Consider the following 18,698-nt stretch of genomic DNA (forward strand, 5'->3'; position numbering starts at 1 on the left):
TAAACTAGGCCATTAACTCATGATTTTTGGTTTTATAACTGAATTTTTAAAATGGGGGCTTCACTCTTCCTATCCAAAAACGTGACCTGTTCAAGCATTTCCTGTTTTGAGTTAAAACATTAACAGTGTGATTCAAAGTAAAATACATGCATGCCAGAATAAAAGAGGACGTCAAAAGGGGATTTTTCTATGTTACATTTCACATTATTTTAGCTAAAATGAAGCACATGCAAAAACACATCATTTTATTAAAATGATAGGTTTGTAATATACAAGTGAATTTTCCTTCTATACTGGGGATCCAGCAACAAAGCACTTTTGATAAAATTCCTGAATTGTTCCTTGAAGTTTTAAAGCTCTGAATATATGTCCATCGGACTGCTAAATTCTCTGGGATGTGGCAAACACTCTAAAATGTCTATGCCTGGTCAAATACATGGGGCACGGTTCTAACGTCCATGGATGTTTTGCGTGTCCTTAGCATCAATGAGGCAACAGCTGAAAAAATACTTGATTTATATTTATGTCTTTAACGTATAAAATCAGTCCTTTTTGCACAGTCACATAGAGAATTCCCATGTAATTACAGTTATCGGCATGTCTTCAACACTAGTAGGATAGTCTCTTAATTCAATTGAAAGGTCTTCAGAATAGTCACAATTGCTAAGGTTCACTTTTACTTCATTAATGTTTTGTAATACACTTCATACTGGACACCAGTCTCCAAGCACGGGATAGGGAATCAAACCCATGCCACTCTCCTGTATCTTGCTTACAACGTGTTGCCCCAGAGATAAACTCCTACCCTAGCATACTTTGTTGAAAAATATTCTTTGGCGTGTGCACATTTATTTACACCTTGCACTTTTCAGGGGCATGGTTCTCATCATGACAGTGAGCAAGATGCGTAATCCAACAGAAACCATACTTTTGTGAATGGCCTATCTCTCGCCCTTTCAGAAAGGGATTTGTGTTGTCATTTCACTTTTAACAAAATGATCTGTGCTGCATTGTCTCCGACAAAACCCCTTTCCCAGAAGAAGCATTTCCAAAAGAAAGATCACAGTTTAAGGATCATTTCTTCTTGAAAAATATACGTGACAAATCAAATTCTGGGGTACTGGTGGTCCAGGGCTGAATATCGGTTTCTAAACCATAAATTAGTCCCACACCTCTATTACACCAGAATGGATCCAAACAGACTGGAATGAACAAGCATGCAATTAAAATGATAAACCTTCTTGACTGTTTTTGGTAACATGGATGAAATGGCAGACGTATCTCCTCTAAAGTTCCTGGATTGTCGATTAGTTGCAACAGAGCGAAATTACATTTATTACCCAATGATAAAAGGAGTGTCCAGTCAAGGTTGTATACAAATATATACTTTATTTTTATTGCAACAGACAGTGCAACAACACTACCAAATAACAACCCACCCTGTAAAGGAATTCAGAGGACAGTGTGGGATGTATTAACCCACTTATGCTCTGCCCTGCAGCATCACTGTGTGCTGATGGTGCCAGAATTATCAAAATGGCCGCAAAAACCCTGGGTGCGCCAAACCTATCGAAATTGCGCTTTACAACACGAAAAGATGGCTGCCAAATCTACCATGCATATTGTCAGTGGTGGAACAGAGAGCGCACTCCTGAAACATGTCACGGGGCTGCCCAACAAGTAAAAATGGAGACTGCATAAAAAGCAGTGCTTTGCTGAAAGAAATCCAACATCTGCTTTAAATTCCTTTTTTTTGGTTGCTGAAAATACAGAATGCCAGTCCAAAAAACCACCAAACATCCAATATTCTTTCTGGGTGTTACAAGTCACTTCATTCAAGAAATCATTATGAACAGACAATGTCCAGAAAAGCGGAATCTGTCATCAAAACATCCACAGCCAATTTGCCTGTCTGTGGGATCTGTCAAAATCTGGGCGCAGTACTAGCGGCCGACTGTATAACAACTGTCAGTAGCTTGCATCATAAGAATTTAAACTTGTGCAACTGAAATCTAATGTCTGAAAATTAAGTGACCTGTTATTGAGAGTAACCTAGGTTGTAACTATTTAAATCCCATTGTTTAGAATCTGAAATAAGTGTTGTAGCTGCTTGTTTGGAAATTACAAGTTTATTTTAAACCAAGAAAATCTGCAACAAAATTACATTTAAATATTTAAATTAAGGAGTGGTTGGCTGTAGGTATGGAAATGACCTTGCTAGGCTCTGTATTCTTGGGTGAAAAAGCAGTTCGCAAGATCACAGGTAACTCGTTTGAGGTTTAGCCAAACACCTCATTTTTTGAGTAGGAGAAAGGGGGGTGCGTTCCTGGCTATCTTGCTTGGTGGGTTTGAAAGAATGGTTCTTACACGTTTTTACTGTGATTCACTTTTATTTGTGCAAGTGATTGGTTTATGTTGTTATATACATATAGTACATTGGGGGTTCTTGGTCCCCTTGTTTCGACCCGAGGGTCTTTATCAAGGCTGATTCATCATTCAAAACCATGTGTTGTATAGGAGGCAGCACTGAAACACTTGCGAGAATCATCAACAACGTCATACAACCATTAGTCACTAAAATACCAACGTACCCCAGAGACACCATGCGTACCTTGGCAATACTGTCACAGATAGAATGGCAACCCAACTTCATAATGGCCACACTAGATGTTAAGGCTCTATACACATCTATCAAGCATGATTTACCCATAACCAGCATTGGGTACCTACTCAAACAAGAATCAGCATCACATCTGGAACAAGTAGAGATGACCAAAGAATTTCTGAAATTCTCATTAACCAACAAAGAAAGGGGATTGCGATGGGAGCCAGCTATGCTCCAGCACTAGCCAACTGTTTCATGCATTTGTATGGACAAGAACACGCAATGCAAGAGACCGAATTCACCTCTCAAATTGTCAACTGAGCACGTTATATAGACAACATCATCCTCATATGGAAGGGAACACAGGATCATCTTAACCTATATGTGGACTATCTCAACAAAAACAACTATGGAATTGAGCTAACCAGTCACATTAACACAGAGCAAATTCATTTTTTGGACCTAAGAATCTCAATCAAAGATAACAAGATAATAACCAAAACATTCCGCAAACCGACAGAGTTCAACTCGGTACTACACTGCCAAAAGCTGTCACCGGAAAAGTGTCATCAGGAACATCCCACAAGGGGAATACATTTGAGCTAAAAGGAACTGTAACACTCAAGAACACTTCTCTGAAGAGTGTGAACTTCTGGACCAAAGATTCAAGAGCACAGGCTACTCTGACAAAAACCTGACAGAAGCAAGAAAGATAGCCACCAACACCAACAGGGAGACATTACTAACTCCCAAAGAGAAGAAGTCTACAACGGAACCAACCATCAGATTCATAACCAGATACAACAAGGATGGTTATGAACTACAAAAGATACTAGTGAAACACTGGGACCTACTATTAATGGATGAACACATCAGACCCAGGTTGAGAACATACCCCAGTCTCTCATTCAGTAGAGCTCCTACACTCAGGAGTATGCTCAGTCCTTCCTTCCTATCTGAGAAAAACAACTCAGACAAAGACTGGCTCAGCAATTTAACACCCATTGGCTTCACCAAATGCAGAACCTGTTCCATGTGCAAATACGTCATGCAAACCAAATGTGACAAATTCAAAGGCTGTCTACAATTCAAAATCATGGAACACATTAACTGTAAAACAAAATATGTTAATTATGCACGTGTCTGTGTGTGCGACAAAATTTACATAGGGAGTACCATCCGAGAAGTACACACTCGGATCAGAGAACACCTCAACAGCATTCACTCCCAGGATCCCAAATTACCGTTAGCCAACCATTGGCAAAAGAACCACCAGATGGAAGACAAAAGCCAGATTCGATACATTGGACTCAAAACGGTTAAGATGCGAGCAAGAGGAGGCAACAGAGTACTAAGACTTCGTCAAGAAGAAGCAAGACTCATCTGACGCTATAGATGTGTTGAGAATGGCCGAAACATGGATCATGATTTCAATGTGTTTCTGTAAAATTCTTTTGCCCGGATTGACCCAGGACAGCCCCAACACTGATCATGTTCACATTGTACTTCTGACATTACCCTGACAGACACCGGCATACCGGAACCCTCCCCGCCCCTCCATGCTTCCCTCCAGGTTCCATCCACGCCTCCAACCACCATGTCCATGAAAACCTCACAGGGCCACTAGTCTCCACCACCCGCATCCATAATCCACCCGGATATGGTTGGGGTACTGCCCAATATTTCAGGTGCTCCAGCAACCATGCAATTATGACCTGGGTGCCAGCCACCCACCCACTCCTAGCGGAGACATACCAGCCCATACCACCGGGGACCAGCCTCCCGGCCCAACCAATCCAGTGGACCACCATCCAAGCCGCCTCACACCCGCACCCCCCATTCTATGGGATGTTTTTGGACACATGCCCTCCCGACATCAACCGCCAGCATCCATCCGCCACCTGGCACCTTTAAGCGGCTGGCATCTCAGCCACCACCTATGACGCTCCCCTCAACCCCACCTCCTGGCACCTGCCCACATCAATACATGCTTCACTCATGGCCAGTCATCTGGCAACCAATATTCTCCCCCAGTCCCCCTGCACGGGCAATGCCCAATCCAATTCCCCCCTCAATCACCAGCCACACAGCTGACAATTGTCCCCAGCCCACCTCCCAGGCAACATCTCCACTCCCTCAAGCACATGCACAGGGGGACCCACCACTAGACACAGGAGCATGCACAACAACAGATGCTCCACTGCTCTCTGCACACATGCGCAGAGACTAGCCACTGTGACTAAACAGTGAACATGCGCACACGTAAACATTAGTGTTGCGGTCCGGCAAGCAGCACGGACATCGCAGGACGCCCATCACGGGCTATACAAGTAAGTTTCCCCCCCACCTTGCACACACGCTTTACACAAGCAGACCACTCAGCCCCCAGGGCCAGCTCCACAACGCACAGCCTCCCGCCGTTCGTTACCCGGTCCATTATACAAACCGCCATAAGCGAAGCGCATCAGCCCATCTCGGGGCCCAGACCACGCATCCCCACGGATACGGGTCTGGCACCACATGACATCCCAGTGCCCAAGCCAAACCAGCCTGGCACCACCCAGCACCCCACGCTCCCCCCACGGGTCTGGCACTGCCTTGCTCCACGCCGATCCATGCTCAGTCCCCCGTCACGGCTCCCACCTAACAGGTGCACAGGCACACCCCTGCCCCCATTCATTTCTTTCCTATTGCAGTTCCACACAAGCTCTCCCAGCAGCCCCTGCATGGGGCAGCCACCAGGCACCAACCCAACCCCAGTTTCCTAACAAGGATGACCAGCCTGGCCCTCAGATCATACGGGATCCCATCCAGCCACCACCATGCCCCAACAGGGTCCCGCAACCACACACACCTGTCCCTGCCAGTTCCCCTAGCTGGCTCTCTTGAGACCAGCCACCAAGCACCACCCAACTATCCAGGATGCCCAGTTGGCCCCCAGACCATAGGGCCAACACACCATATACCACCAGCCCCATAAGGGACGTTCACCAACTCCCACCCCTGGGACAGCTCTCAGGCACCACGCCAATGCTGCATCAACACCCATGGGATGACCTGCACTGCCCCCCAGACCACACGGGACCACCCCCTGCTCCTCGCCATGCCCCAACCAAGGGTCCGCTACCAACCAGCCACTGGCATACCCCATGGCCTGACATGGTCTCAACCGGAATTCTGTATTTCAGGGCCCAACCGGAGCCACTGCAACAGCAGCGCGAGCACCAGACACCCCAACCAGGACCCCACAGGGGGCTACAAGACAGTACCAATAGGTAAGAGGACTCAACTCTCCCAACCAATTTATACCAGGATCCCCCAGTTCCCTTGTCTTACCTTGTCTCTCCTTCCTCCCTCCTCTTCTTTCCCTTTGCCGCCACCTTGGCTCCCATCGTATCGTATTGATGCTATGACAAACTAATATGATTTTCTCAAATGTCACTTTCACCAAACACCACTCACCTTATCTGGGCACTTATGATGTATGTCACAACCATTGTCACGGTTTTTCACAACACATGGAGAGGAGACTCTAGCCAATAGTGCCTAGGGGGCGTGCTTAGGATAATCCAGTACACACACCCCTTTACCATATCCATAAATAGAGAAAGCTGAGGACTTAGAAGGACACACAGATTCACCCACTATCCTGATCCTGGCGAAGAACCCTGAAGCAGATCCATCCATATTCCTTGCTCCAGATTCCAGAAACTTGGCAAGCAGAAAGGCCCATTCCATTAGTTGAACCATTTTCAACTAGGCCTTGAGTTTCCAGAACCAGAAAGAATCCCACCAAACCTAAGGGGAACAAAAGAAACAGCCAGGCTGTGCTGTAACTGCTTTCCTGCTAAATGAATTATTACCAGAACCAAAAGATCCAATCCAGTGTGCTGTGCTGTGACCAGAGAACCATTGCAGACATGATCCAGTGCTGTGCCAAGCAGTGACCAGAACCAGTGCAGACCCAGTCCAATCTGGTGTGCCCAGCAGTCTGTCCCAGAACCAGAATCCCAGACAGTTCTGTTTGAAACCCATATAGTGAGTATCTATAGATAGGATTGTGTCACTAGCATATGTACTGTCCATAGTAATCCATGTCTTAAATCCATCCTTAAACCCATTCTCTATTATATTCAGAACTGCATTGTTAGAAATATGTTTTAATTGCCTGAACTCTCTATATTATCTCTACTATCTCCTTCGGTACTAGTATTGTTAAATATCTCTGCGCTCATATATATCATCTGAAGAAGGCAAGCTCCTTGGCAGGCTGTCGCCTGGATCCAGTGGCGCCCTGGTCCAGTGGCTGTGCTTCTGCGTGGTATTTGCTTCTTCATAGTCATCCCCTAGTGTAAAGAAATCCTGTTTGTCTTTTGAAAGTACATCGCTGTTTTCCTATTCTTGCGCCTATCTCAGAAAAACGACCTCCACTAAAACGTCCATAACGTTCTCAATGTTTGTGCTAGAAACACAATTTCAACGTCTGATGGTAGCTAACATCCTAAGCTTTCCATAGAACCAAATACATTCCAAATCCATATAGTCCTCGCGCATTCGCGATTACCATGCACGGAAAAGTTTGCCGCGTATTTCCGTTTGGCAAAACAATACACATGTTAAACAGCTTGTGATTGCACCCAACCTCGATTTTTAGTTTGCACATTGTTTCTTAGTGTCAAATCATTGCTAGTGCTTGTCTGTAACTATCCAAAGCGGCTCCCATTAGAATTTAAACAATTTCAGCAATTTAAACCATATTTAGTGTTTTTGCACATTCCATTCACAAGATCTCTTTAAACTTTTTGACAGCTTGCCAATCAATTCTGTTTCTCTCTTGTGTTTGCTCTGGGGAAAATGGGATTGACATTTTGTTTGAATGCTGCATTCCTGAAACCTGTCCTCTCTCCTCCTATCTCTTTACATTGCTTGTTGGGGGGGAGGGGTTGAGCGGTGTGCAGGCGGGAAATAGTAACCATACTGCTATTTGATCTGATTACCCACAAAATTATTATTTCTGTGCTGAATTGTTTTGCTCACTATTACTGCTTGTGATTAAAGAGATTGCTTAGTGTTACATCAGCCCATTGGTGATCATTGTATACCCATTAAACATAGTTTGATTATATTGTGAACTACATAAATAAATATTTTAACTTTGCAAACCAGCCTGATTCCTGGTTCAGTGTGACCGGGGGGGTTCCAAGAGAGGGGCGTGATATAAGTGATACATCGTTCAGAATAAAAGAACTTTTAGACACAAAATAAATAAGGATTTCAATTGTGCATCACACGCTAGGCATTGACTTAGGTGAAGTGCCAGATTGAAATAACTTACAGATTGAGGGCTCGTCACGAGATCCTAAATTAGACATACCACTTGTGATAGTCTAATACAGTGTGCTAACTGACGGGGTACATAAACCCTATTGGGCTACCACACTGTGCTACACTGTGAAAACACCCTTCAATAGAAACACTCTAAGGAGTTGGCCTGTTTTGCAAAAATGAAATAACTCTTGTAAGTCAGAAATGAAATTAATATTTCCGGAATGGCGACCCCAGTAGAAATTAATGTGGCAAAAGAACACCACTGCACAAATTATTTGTCAGGGGTGAATGGACAGAGCAGGATCAGAATGTTTGCTTGCAGTTAATCAAAGAACAAGCCACTGCCACAGGATTAGATATATGGCAGTATCAGGGTCTGTTACACATAGCACTTAGTGAATTGTACATGGTCCTAAGGTAAAAGAAGAGCAAAGTAAAATTGCCAAAATAGTGGCATATCTGTACCTCCACATTGGAGCAATGCAGGGAAAATATGCCGAAAACCTAGATCTGGCAAGTACAATCATTAGAAAAAACCCAAACTGATTTGGACTCTGCAGAGCAAAAGCTACAAAAGAGCCAAGAATCAGAGAATGAAACCAGACAGTACATGATAAAAGTAAAATGAGATCTGGATATCCTGCAGCAAGAGAAGGTAGAGCATGAAACCAAAGTACTAGCGCTGCAAAAAGAGTGTCAAGAAAGTTTGGACTCTCTACTATGGAGCCAACAAAAGCTGGAGCAACAAGTGAACTATAATAGGGCCTGCGCAGGGCAGATAGTCACCCTGGAAAATCATATTGATGAGATAAAAGAAGAAAATAACAAATCAATTCTCAAAGACCTTGACTCCCAGACTGAATTTGATGAAGAGCGCCAGAAAGCTGGTGCACTCAAAAAACAAAGGGACGACCTGGCTGCACAGAGGGGTACTCTAATTCAGGAAAGGGACACCTTAGGCCAGGAAGTCAGTTATTTACAAACCAAGATGGATGAAAATCACCTGGCCCTTCAGGGACTGGGTGAGCACAAAAGGGACTAAGAAAAGCTGTTAGAGCACACCAGGAGGGCAGAAGATGCTCTAGCAAAGAATGACCAGGACAGTAAGGATAGGACTCAGAGGGTAACCCTCCTGCAGCAAAAATTGGCCCAATATTCCAAAATTAGACAGGAAGCACAGAGAGACAATGAGGCTCTCTGTGAGAAAAATGACAGGCTCCATAGACAGGTAGCTATGCAGGAACAACTAATAGAGACTAGTAAGGCCTTGATAGAAAAACAAAAGGGTCAGGTTCTTGCATATCAACAGGGAGTAGGGGCTGAGAGAGATGAGGTCCACTGGGAGAGGGAAACACCTGAGCATAACCTCAGGAACCCTGGTACCAGAGACTTTCATCTCTTCAACTCCATGGACTCTGCCACCCCCATGTCCACTGGCGCACATGAGCCGAGGGCCAGAGGGATGGCAGACTTCAACCTAAGGGGAAATATGGGACTCATAGGTCAGCACCTCCCAGAAATGGATGGGCGGGCATCTGTGTATGGGTTCCCAAGTGCCAGGGTCATGTTCTCTGATCAGGGAGACTCCAATGAGGGGAGAATCAGAGAAATGGATCCTCAGAAATATCACTTATCCAGAGATCAGACAGTAACATTTAGTGGGGAATTCCATGAGGGTAGGTCCACTAAGAGTATATTAAAAACCTCTTCCCAGCTAGGACAGTGGGGAGGGGGGGTACTCAGCCAATCCTGGGAGCAAGACTCTTCTGAGCGCCACAGGACCCAAGAAACTAGGCCCCCACATTCTGCCAGCCATTCCCAAGCTCGCAGAATCCGGGAGAGCCTAGAAGAGCAGACAGCCACCTCTGGTAGCAGTGCCTCTGAGTCAAAAGATGAGTGGACCAGGGTGACCCGAATTAAGAAAGCCAACAAAGTCAAAAGGGCCTTGCTCAAGGATCCCCTGAAACAAATAAAAGCCATTAGGAGCGTCATTACACCCTATCACAAGAATGCAAAATATTCAGTTTGTGAGCACCTTGAGCGATTTGAACAGATGATGGACACTTTCCATCTGAAGGACAGCCAAAGCTGTATTCAGTATGTGAAGTGGACATTTTCTCCTGAGTACTCCAGCTTCTTTGCGGGGCTGGAGGATCAGAATCATTCCAGATGGTCCACTTATCGGGCGGCCATCCTGAAACATTTTTCCGCTCACAGGAATCCTCAAGAGGCTCGCAGGCAGCCTATAACTTACAATGTGGGGAAGACCAGGCTCCCCAAGAATTTGTTCAGGAGTTGAAATGCGCCTTTGCGCAGACCACTAGAAGGGTGCGCACTGACAGCAAAGAATTTGTAAACACTTTCTTTCATGCTCTCCCTAAGTGTATCATGACCCAGCTAGTGAGGGACTTTAACGAGAAAAGATCACTAGACTGGTTCATTGAACAAGCAACGTGCATCTATGAGGTGCAGAAGCCGTTGGAAAACAAAAATAGTCCCAAAAGCCTCAAAACAACCAACACCCCTGCTGTTGCTAAAGTGGCGGAGGTGAAGGTTGCCCCCATTTTAGATCTGGAGATGGGGGCCTAAAAACCTTCCCTCACAGAATTCAAACAACCCCAAACCCAGATGGCCCTCGGCCCAATCACAAGCAGGGAGCCAGGGAGGTAACCCCGCAAATGGGACCCCTAACTCCCCTGACTACATCAGCCCACGCTACAAGGGTAACAGGTCCATCCTGGGTTATGTGTGGACTCCTCCAGCCCAAAGGGGGGGGTCCAACCAGACAGCAGGAAACCCAGGGAACTTCCCTCCTCACTTTCCCCAGGAGGGCAGTAATGCCCCAAATACCGGACCGAATTTCTTTCCTAGGTACCCACCAAATTTCAACCCCCAAAACAACCCATCCTTCTTTCCCCACTTTCCTGAGCCCAAACAGCCCAATCCGGGAGATGGGAGGCCAAGGGTGGAGGGGTAACCAAACTTCCCTAACCCGGGGGATTTTGTGAGAAGGGATAGCTACCCTTCCCGGGATCAACCCAGGGGAGACATGAGGACCCCCGTACCAGCCAGAGTGGGTGTCCCAACTAGAGTGCCAGGTCCAGAATATGGCATAGGATCTGGGCTGCATGCTGAGGGCTCAACAGAACCCCCAGATGAGAATGGCGGCTCAGAATGCCTGAAATCCAGGATCTGGTGCTGCAGAGCAATGACGGGGGAAGAACCCCGACAACCCACCGGTTCCCAGGGAGGAGGCACAAGGGGAAGGGGGGTGTAAAGCCTTGGAGGAAGCTTCCTTCCCCACTTGTGGAAAGCCCCTGGAATCACAGGAACCAGGACCAAAATCTCCTGCCCCCGACAATCTGCAACCCAAGGAAGAGAGGGAGGTGTAGGAGAAATAAAGTGCCCAAAAAGACCCATTTTGAGGAGGAGCTACACATCTTCCAGTTTGAAGAAGAGGGATCCTCAGAGGATTCTGGGGAAAGGATCTTCTCCTTCAGGGATGGGGAGCTCCTCCCAAAGAAAAATGGGTCCCAAATGATCCAAATCCAGACTGGGTAGATGTGGGGACCGAGTTAGCACCGCCCATCATCAAACCCCAGAATCACCAGCACAAAAATCCCTTGGTTCAAACCCATGCTGGTGACTGCCTCCAAAAAGGGGGAGGCAGCCCAGAATCAGAACCAGGGGAACACGGAACCCATAGCTTCCCCCCATATCTAGCTTTTACCTTTTTCTTTCAGATTCCAAAGACACCAAACAGAATCCTGCCCAAATCACCTTTCTGTCAGTATCCAAAACCAAGAAACTAACCCACCAGTTGTCCAAAAATGTATATTATCTTTGCCCCCTTGAGCAGAAGGAGGGAAGATTCTATGCCTGGTCCAAATACAGGGGAAATGTACAATTTTGGCACTGGTAGACACTGGATCCCAAGCTACCCTTCTGTCAAAAAGGGCCTTTGATCAACTGAATTCGGGAAGGGGGGAGAAATACCGAATTCCTCTCACTCCTCTTCCTGGAAAACTTCAGAACTTCGACGGGAAGGAAATTTCCGTTGAGGGGACTGCAGATTTTGACATTAAAATTGGGCAACACACGGTGAAGCACCCGGTCGTAGTTGTGACTCCAGAGGGCACACCTTGTTTACTAGGGAATGACATCCTGCGTAGGTTATCTCCCCTCATAGATTGTGTAAACAAGGTCCTCTGGACCCAGACTAACCGACCAATAAAATTGAAACATAGTGTCAACCATGTTAGTTTAAACGGCACATGTCACATGGTTGAACAAAAACCTGACCAAATAGAATTTCACTTCCAGAATAATCAAATCCCAGACGTGACAGTAATTGCAGTAGGACAACAAACTGGTGATGGTGAGTCCTCTCTATTTCTGAAAATCAACCTCCTTCCAATCTAAGGTGGCATTCCACACTGGAAGGAAACACTCTGAAATTCTTTACAAATTCACAATCAGAAAATCCCACTCCTATAGTCCAGAAAAATGAAAAATCAGCTCAAAGCTTGGCTGATATTAAGAAAATTGGAGAACAGTTGTTCATCCCTATTCAGTTAAATGAAGGGAAGGACTCTGTTCTCGCCCGAGTGTGTGTGAACAACGGTAAGAGCTTCATCAGCCATGTTCCTCAAACTCCCAAAAGATCCAGCCATTCCCACATTTAAACTGATAGACAAATGGGAAGTGGACCTGGAAACACCCAAGTCCTTAGCAGGTGTATGCTCAGAATGTCTATCGGCAACCAGAGCATAGACCATAATTGTTGGGTCGTGCGAAATATCCCTGCTGCATTTTACTTAGGTAGTGACATTCTCAATCGCGTTGCCATTAGTTTGGAAATAATAAACTTCAAAGCTTGGTTCCCGATTAGCGGGTAATCCCATGAACTTTGAGGACCCAGAGAAAGCATTTAGGTCAGCTCAACTGCTGCCTTATGCAGTTGAAATTCAGATTGGAGAGGGTGTCACCATCCCAGAATGGACCTGACAATTCTCAATGGAAGTGAAAATTAAAAGAGGACAGAAACTGAAAAACCATGACGCCTATATTCATCTTAATGCCCATTTCCAACAACAAGGGTTGGGGGTAAACCCAACACCATTAGTCAATATAGAACACGACACCATTCCAATAGAGGTGAATAACAGTGACCTAAAGAGTATCACTCTGGCTGCAGGATGGCGGTTGATGACCGACATTTTTCTATAGATTTAGGTAATGAACTGTTAGGACCAATCCCCAAGGACGGTTTTGACAGTGATAGCGACGATGACGCAACACCAGACAGGATCTTCACCCGGCATGGGGGGAATTTCCTGGTGTACACTTCCTGCCCTTGTGGTAAGGAAGATGTGACCTGTGACTTCAGGAAGGATGCAGTGATCTTCCAAGTCCGCAAGGACTGCCTTCCCCACCTGAAGCCACCAGTCCAAATCAGCACTTTGACCAGGGACTTCTCCACCCAGCTGGAGGAGGCTGCTGAGATAGCAAAACCGGAAGTCTTTCCAGGCTTCAGGCAGATGGTTGAAGAGAGAGTCAACCTAGCTGATGCCTGTGAGACTCTGGAGCAAAAACAGAAATTGAAACAAGTTTTCTTAGATTTTCAAGATCTCTTTGCGGTGGACTCATATGACTGTCGACGCACCGACATCCACATAACAACAATTCCCACGGACCCTGGCATGACTCCAGTCCTTGTGAAGCAACATCGCTTGCCTCTCGCATCAATGGAGTCCCTTACAGAAATAATTAAGAAACTTGAGTCCCGTGGGATAATTCGTCCAGTCCACAGCACCTTCAATAATCCGGTGCTGAGGATTTTGAAACCAAACGGCCAGTGGAGACTCTGTGCTGACCTTAGGGAGCTCAACACAAGGGTCCATACTTCCCTATGGCCTCTTCCCTACAGTGACCAAGGGCTGGCCCAGATCCAGGGGTCACAGGTATTTACTGCCATTGATCTGACCAATGGGTACTGGACTGTACCTGTCACTAGGGAGGACCAATACAAGATGGCTTTCACCTTTGGGGGGCAGCAATACACATGGACCCGGACTCCCTTCGGATACATCAACTCCGGCAATTAATTTAATATTTTTCTACACAAGGCCATGCCCGACCTGGGTGAAAGGGGTAACCTGGCCTATGTCGATGATGTTTTAGTGAAAAGCTCCACTGTGGAGGAACACATAGCAGAGATCCGTTATGTTCTGATACAGTTGAGGGCTGCAGGAGCAAAAGTCTCCTTTCAAAAGTCACAGTGGTGCAGAACCAGTGTCAATTTCTTGGGGCATGAGATTACTCCTCAGGGTCTCTGTCCCCAGGAAAAGAAGGTTGAAGCACTCCAGAAATTAAAAGAACCCACAACTCTGCGGGAACTATGGAACCTCCTTGGACTAACTAATTACAGCAGAAAGTTCATTGAGGACTACGCATAGATCACAAGACCCCTGATCCATCTTTTGAAGGGGGGGTCAGTTGGGAGTGGGGTCCAGAACAAGCCGAGGCAATAAAACAACTCAAAAGAAGCCTCTCACAAGCGCCTTGCCTAGCTTAGCTTGTCAAAAACAAGGAGTTATTCTTGGAGACAGGGTTCTCAAATACATGCTTGACTGCAGTATTATATCAAAAGCATGACAAGATCAATAATGTAATCTCCTATGGGAATAAGACTTTATCCTCTGTGGAGGAAAAATTCAACGATTGTGAGAAGGCACTCCTGGCAACGCTGTGGGAATTGAAGAATTAGTGCCCGTTTATCCAGGGAGAACACATCATAGTGGTGACTCCATACCAGCCTCTGCAATATCTCCAAAGTGACAGAATCCGGACCGGAAATGTGAGTAATTCCCAAATTACTTCCTGGATTCTGTCAATGCAAGGCTTTCCTGTGGAGGTCAGATATGGCCAAAACAAGAAGAGTCCGCTCGCGCAAGGTCTGGCTGACTTGCATGATTGTGCCAGAGAAAACTGTCTCGAGGATGAAAGTCTCAAAACCAAGGACAACATGGAGGCATACCTTAATTCCCGACACAAAGTCTATGAGGATGACCAGTGTGAGGGAATGCCCACTGTCTATGTGGATGGGTGCTCCTATCATGTTGACAACAACGGGGAAAAAGAACTTGTGGTCGGCGTAGGGAATGCATGGGTGAATGATGCACCAGAATCCTTCGCTGGGTACAAAAGCGGTTCCCGAAGTAGTCAAGTGGCAGAGTTGATGGCTGTGCATCAAGCCATCCTCACTGCTGTCCAACAACAACTCCACAAACTGGTCATAATCACTGATTTGGATTATGTACGGAACGGGTTCGTGGAGCACCTGGTTAATTGGAAAACCAGAGGCATGCTATGTGCTAATAACAAACCATTGAAACATGGGACACTAATCCAAAAGATTGATGATCTGGTCACCTCGAATGGGATGACCATCTACTGGAAAAATATCAAGGGTCATTCTAAAGTAGAGGGACCAGACAAACCTGGAAATTACCTAGCTGATCAGCTGGCCAAAATCAGAGCTGTCCAAGGGGATCTACTTGAGATCGAGTCTCTGTTGGGGGAAATCCAGGTCACTGCTATCACTAGGTCCCAGACAAATGCTCACAATGAACTCTCAATTGCACAATGGAGTAAGGAGACCCCAGATGCTGATTTGATTACGGCCCAAAAAGGGGATCTAATAATTGGTAAGTTTTATCAACACATTGAGGACCCTGAGAACTTTCCCCTGACGGATACCGATTACATAGTAAAAGAGGGCCTCAGAGTGTTCATGAAATGTCCAAAAATGTTCTGAATCCAAGATGGTTTGTTGGTGAGGAGATCCCTAGCTGGCCATGACCAGTGGGAGGTCCCTACCTCATTCCAAAGCCTGATGCTAGGCCATGCCCATGATGCGGCCACAGCCAGTCATCGGGGGTTTCTTACGACACTAGAAATCTTAAGAGAGGTTGCATACTGGCCACACATGGGGCAGGACCTCGACCAATAATTGAAGGGGTGTCTTGTGTGTGCACAATTTCAGCCAACATCCCTCACACACCGTGATTGAGTCAGACCGAGGTAGCCACTTCACCAGCGAAGTGATGACAAAGATGTGGGAGACACTTGTGGTCAAAAGGAATCTACACATTGCCTATTGGCTAGCCTCTAGTGGTGGAGTTGAGAAATACAACAAGACAATTGTGAGCATATTAAAAAGGTTTGTGGCAGATTCTGGGCCAAGTTGGGATATTCGACTACTGCTTGTCCTGATGGCCATCAGATCTACCCCTTCTTCTGCAACTAAAATGCCACCGTTTGAGCTGATGACTGGACGAAGGATGGTGCTTCCCCAGCATCTGCTCTACAGAACCCAAGAGAAGACCTTGAAAAATGCCTCCACAACTCATGAGTATGTAGAGAATCTGAGAAAACACCTTCAACATGCTTTTGCTTATGCTCTGCGGAATCTAGAAAGATCTGCAGACAGTATGAAGACCCACTATGACCTTAAGACAACTAGAAAAGAATACCAAGTAGGAGACCCAGTCTTTTTGTACAATTTCCAAAGGAACCAGGCCAAACAGCTCAGATTTCTTCCTAGCTGGCGGGGTCCTTTTGAAATTGTAGACAGAATCTCACCAGTCGCCTACAAAATCCGTATACCCAAAGGCAGTTTGGCAGAAGGAGAAGATAAGTGGATCCACATCAACCAGCTGAAGTGTTGCCATCCTAGGCACACTCTGCAGCAACTAGAGGAGCCATCTGGAAACCCAGAGGGGGACATTCCAGATACCTAGAAGATTACAACTATGAAAAACAATTCCACCTGGTAAAATCAGTAGTAATTACAGGCGGGAAAGATTGTCAATTGTATGTCAAATGTATGCATCTGGCCCACTACATGAATAGTGGTGGGGAAATGTCCGTAACCTTGCTCTGTTCTGTCATCATAGCACTGAAACCAAGGATTCCAAGAACCAAGGAGGACCACTCGGAGACCAGAAGGAAAAACCCAAGGGGCCCGGAGTACCGCTCCATACTCCCATCCAGAACCGGCGAGGAGAACCTGTCGATCCAGCACTGATGGGAGAAGCAGACACATTTTTCCACTTGGACCAAAAACAAAGAATGACATCCCAATCTCCCGACTTCCCCTTGATGGGCGGTCAAATTTCAAGTCGTGAGGGGGGACTTGTGGGATGTATTAACCCACTTATGCTCTGCCCTGCGGCATCACTGTGTGCTGATGGTGCCAGAATTATCAAAATGGCCACAAAACTCCTGGGCGCACCACAACCTATGAAAATTGCGCTTTGCAACATGAAAATATAGCTGCCAAATCTACCATGCATGTTGTCAGTGGTGGAACCGAGAGCGCACTCCTGAAACATGTCACTGGTCTGCCCAACACGTAAAAATGGAGACTGCATGAAAAGCAGTGCTTTGCTGAAAGAAATCCAACATCTGCTTTAAATTCCTTTTTTTTGGTTGCTGAAAATACAGAATGCCATTCCAAAACACCACCCAATATTCTTGCTGGGTGTTACAAGTCACCTATTTCAAGAAATCATTATGAACAGACAATGTCCAGAAAAGCGGAATATGTCATCAATACATCTACAACCAATGTGCCTGCCTGTGGGATCTGTCAAAATCTGGGTGCAGTACCAGTGGCAGCCTGTATAACAGCTGTCGGTAGCTTGCATCTTAAGAATTTAAACTTGTGCCACTGAAATCTAATGACTGAAAATTAAGTGACCTGTTATTGAGAGTAACCTAGGTTGTAACTATTTAAATCCCATGGTTTAGAATCTGAAATAAGTGTTGTAGCTGTTTGTTTGGAAATCACAAGTTTATTTTAAACCAAGAAAAATGCAACAAAAGGACATTTAAATTAAGTCTGACTACAATCAAACCAGTTCCACAGCTTCCCCACATGGAGGCCACAAAATCACACCTCTGTGAGGATTAGATCAGGGAGGAGAACTGGGGCTGCAGGGGAAGAGGACAATGGACTTCCTCTGGCTGAAAGGATATGCAGAGTGTGAAGTGTCATAAACGGCCTCTCCCAGAAGGAAGGGGGCAGAGATTACTTCTGAGCCGCCAGCAGGAGAAGGAGGTGGGGACAGACAACTATTTGTTGATTCACAAGGACAAAAGTAAATTTTTAAAAGGATTGATAAATGACAGTGTAAAATTGTAAAAATTATAGAGATAACAGCATTGTTAAGGTGATTCCTGGATGCACGGTTTAAGAGACGCCAGAACTCTGTGAGATGTTTGGGGAAGTAGTAGTGGAAAATATGGTCTTACTCAAAATATAATTATGTCAATAGCATAAAACTTCACACGCTTATGCCCATATACAATGCGCACATTTGTGGAAATCTTCTCCGAAATTGGACCATGTGTTCCGGACAAAAAGGGTGGAATTATGTCAAAAGCAGACCCAAGATCCTACAGCGATGGGGCTTGGAAGTGTATCTCCTCCACAAAATATGTGATCTATGTATGTTATTGTTAGAAAGGTTGCACATTTGTAAATATGTATTGTACTAAAAGTGGATTTTATGTTCAAAGGAAGAAGGGGAGGATTATCTGGCTCATAAACCCACATCATCATGGTGACACCCTGTTTTCTCCTCCAATCAAGGGAGAGAGGAGACTCTAGCCAATAGTCTGCCTAGGGGGCGGGCTTAGGATAATCCAGCACACACACCCCTTTACCATATGCATAAAAAGAGAAAGCTGAGGACTT

This window comes from Ambystoma mexicanum, chromosome 6p, assembly GCF_040938575.1.
Source record: "Ambystoma mexicanum isolate Mex_15411 chromosome 6p, UKY_AmexF1_1, whole genome shotgun sequence".
NCBI classification, from domain to species: domain Eukaryota; kingdom Metazoa; phylum Chordata; class Amphibia; order Caudata; family Ambystomatidae; genus Ambystoma; species Ambystoma mexicanum.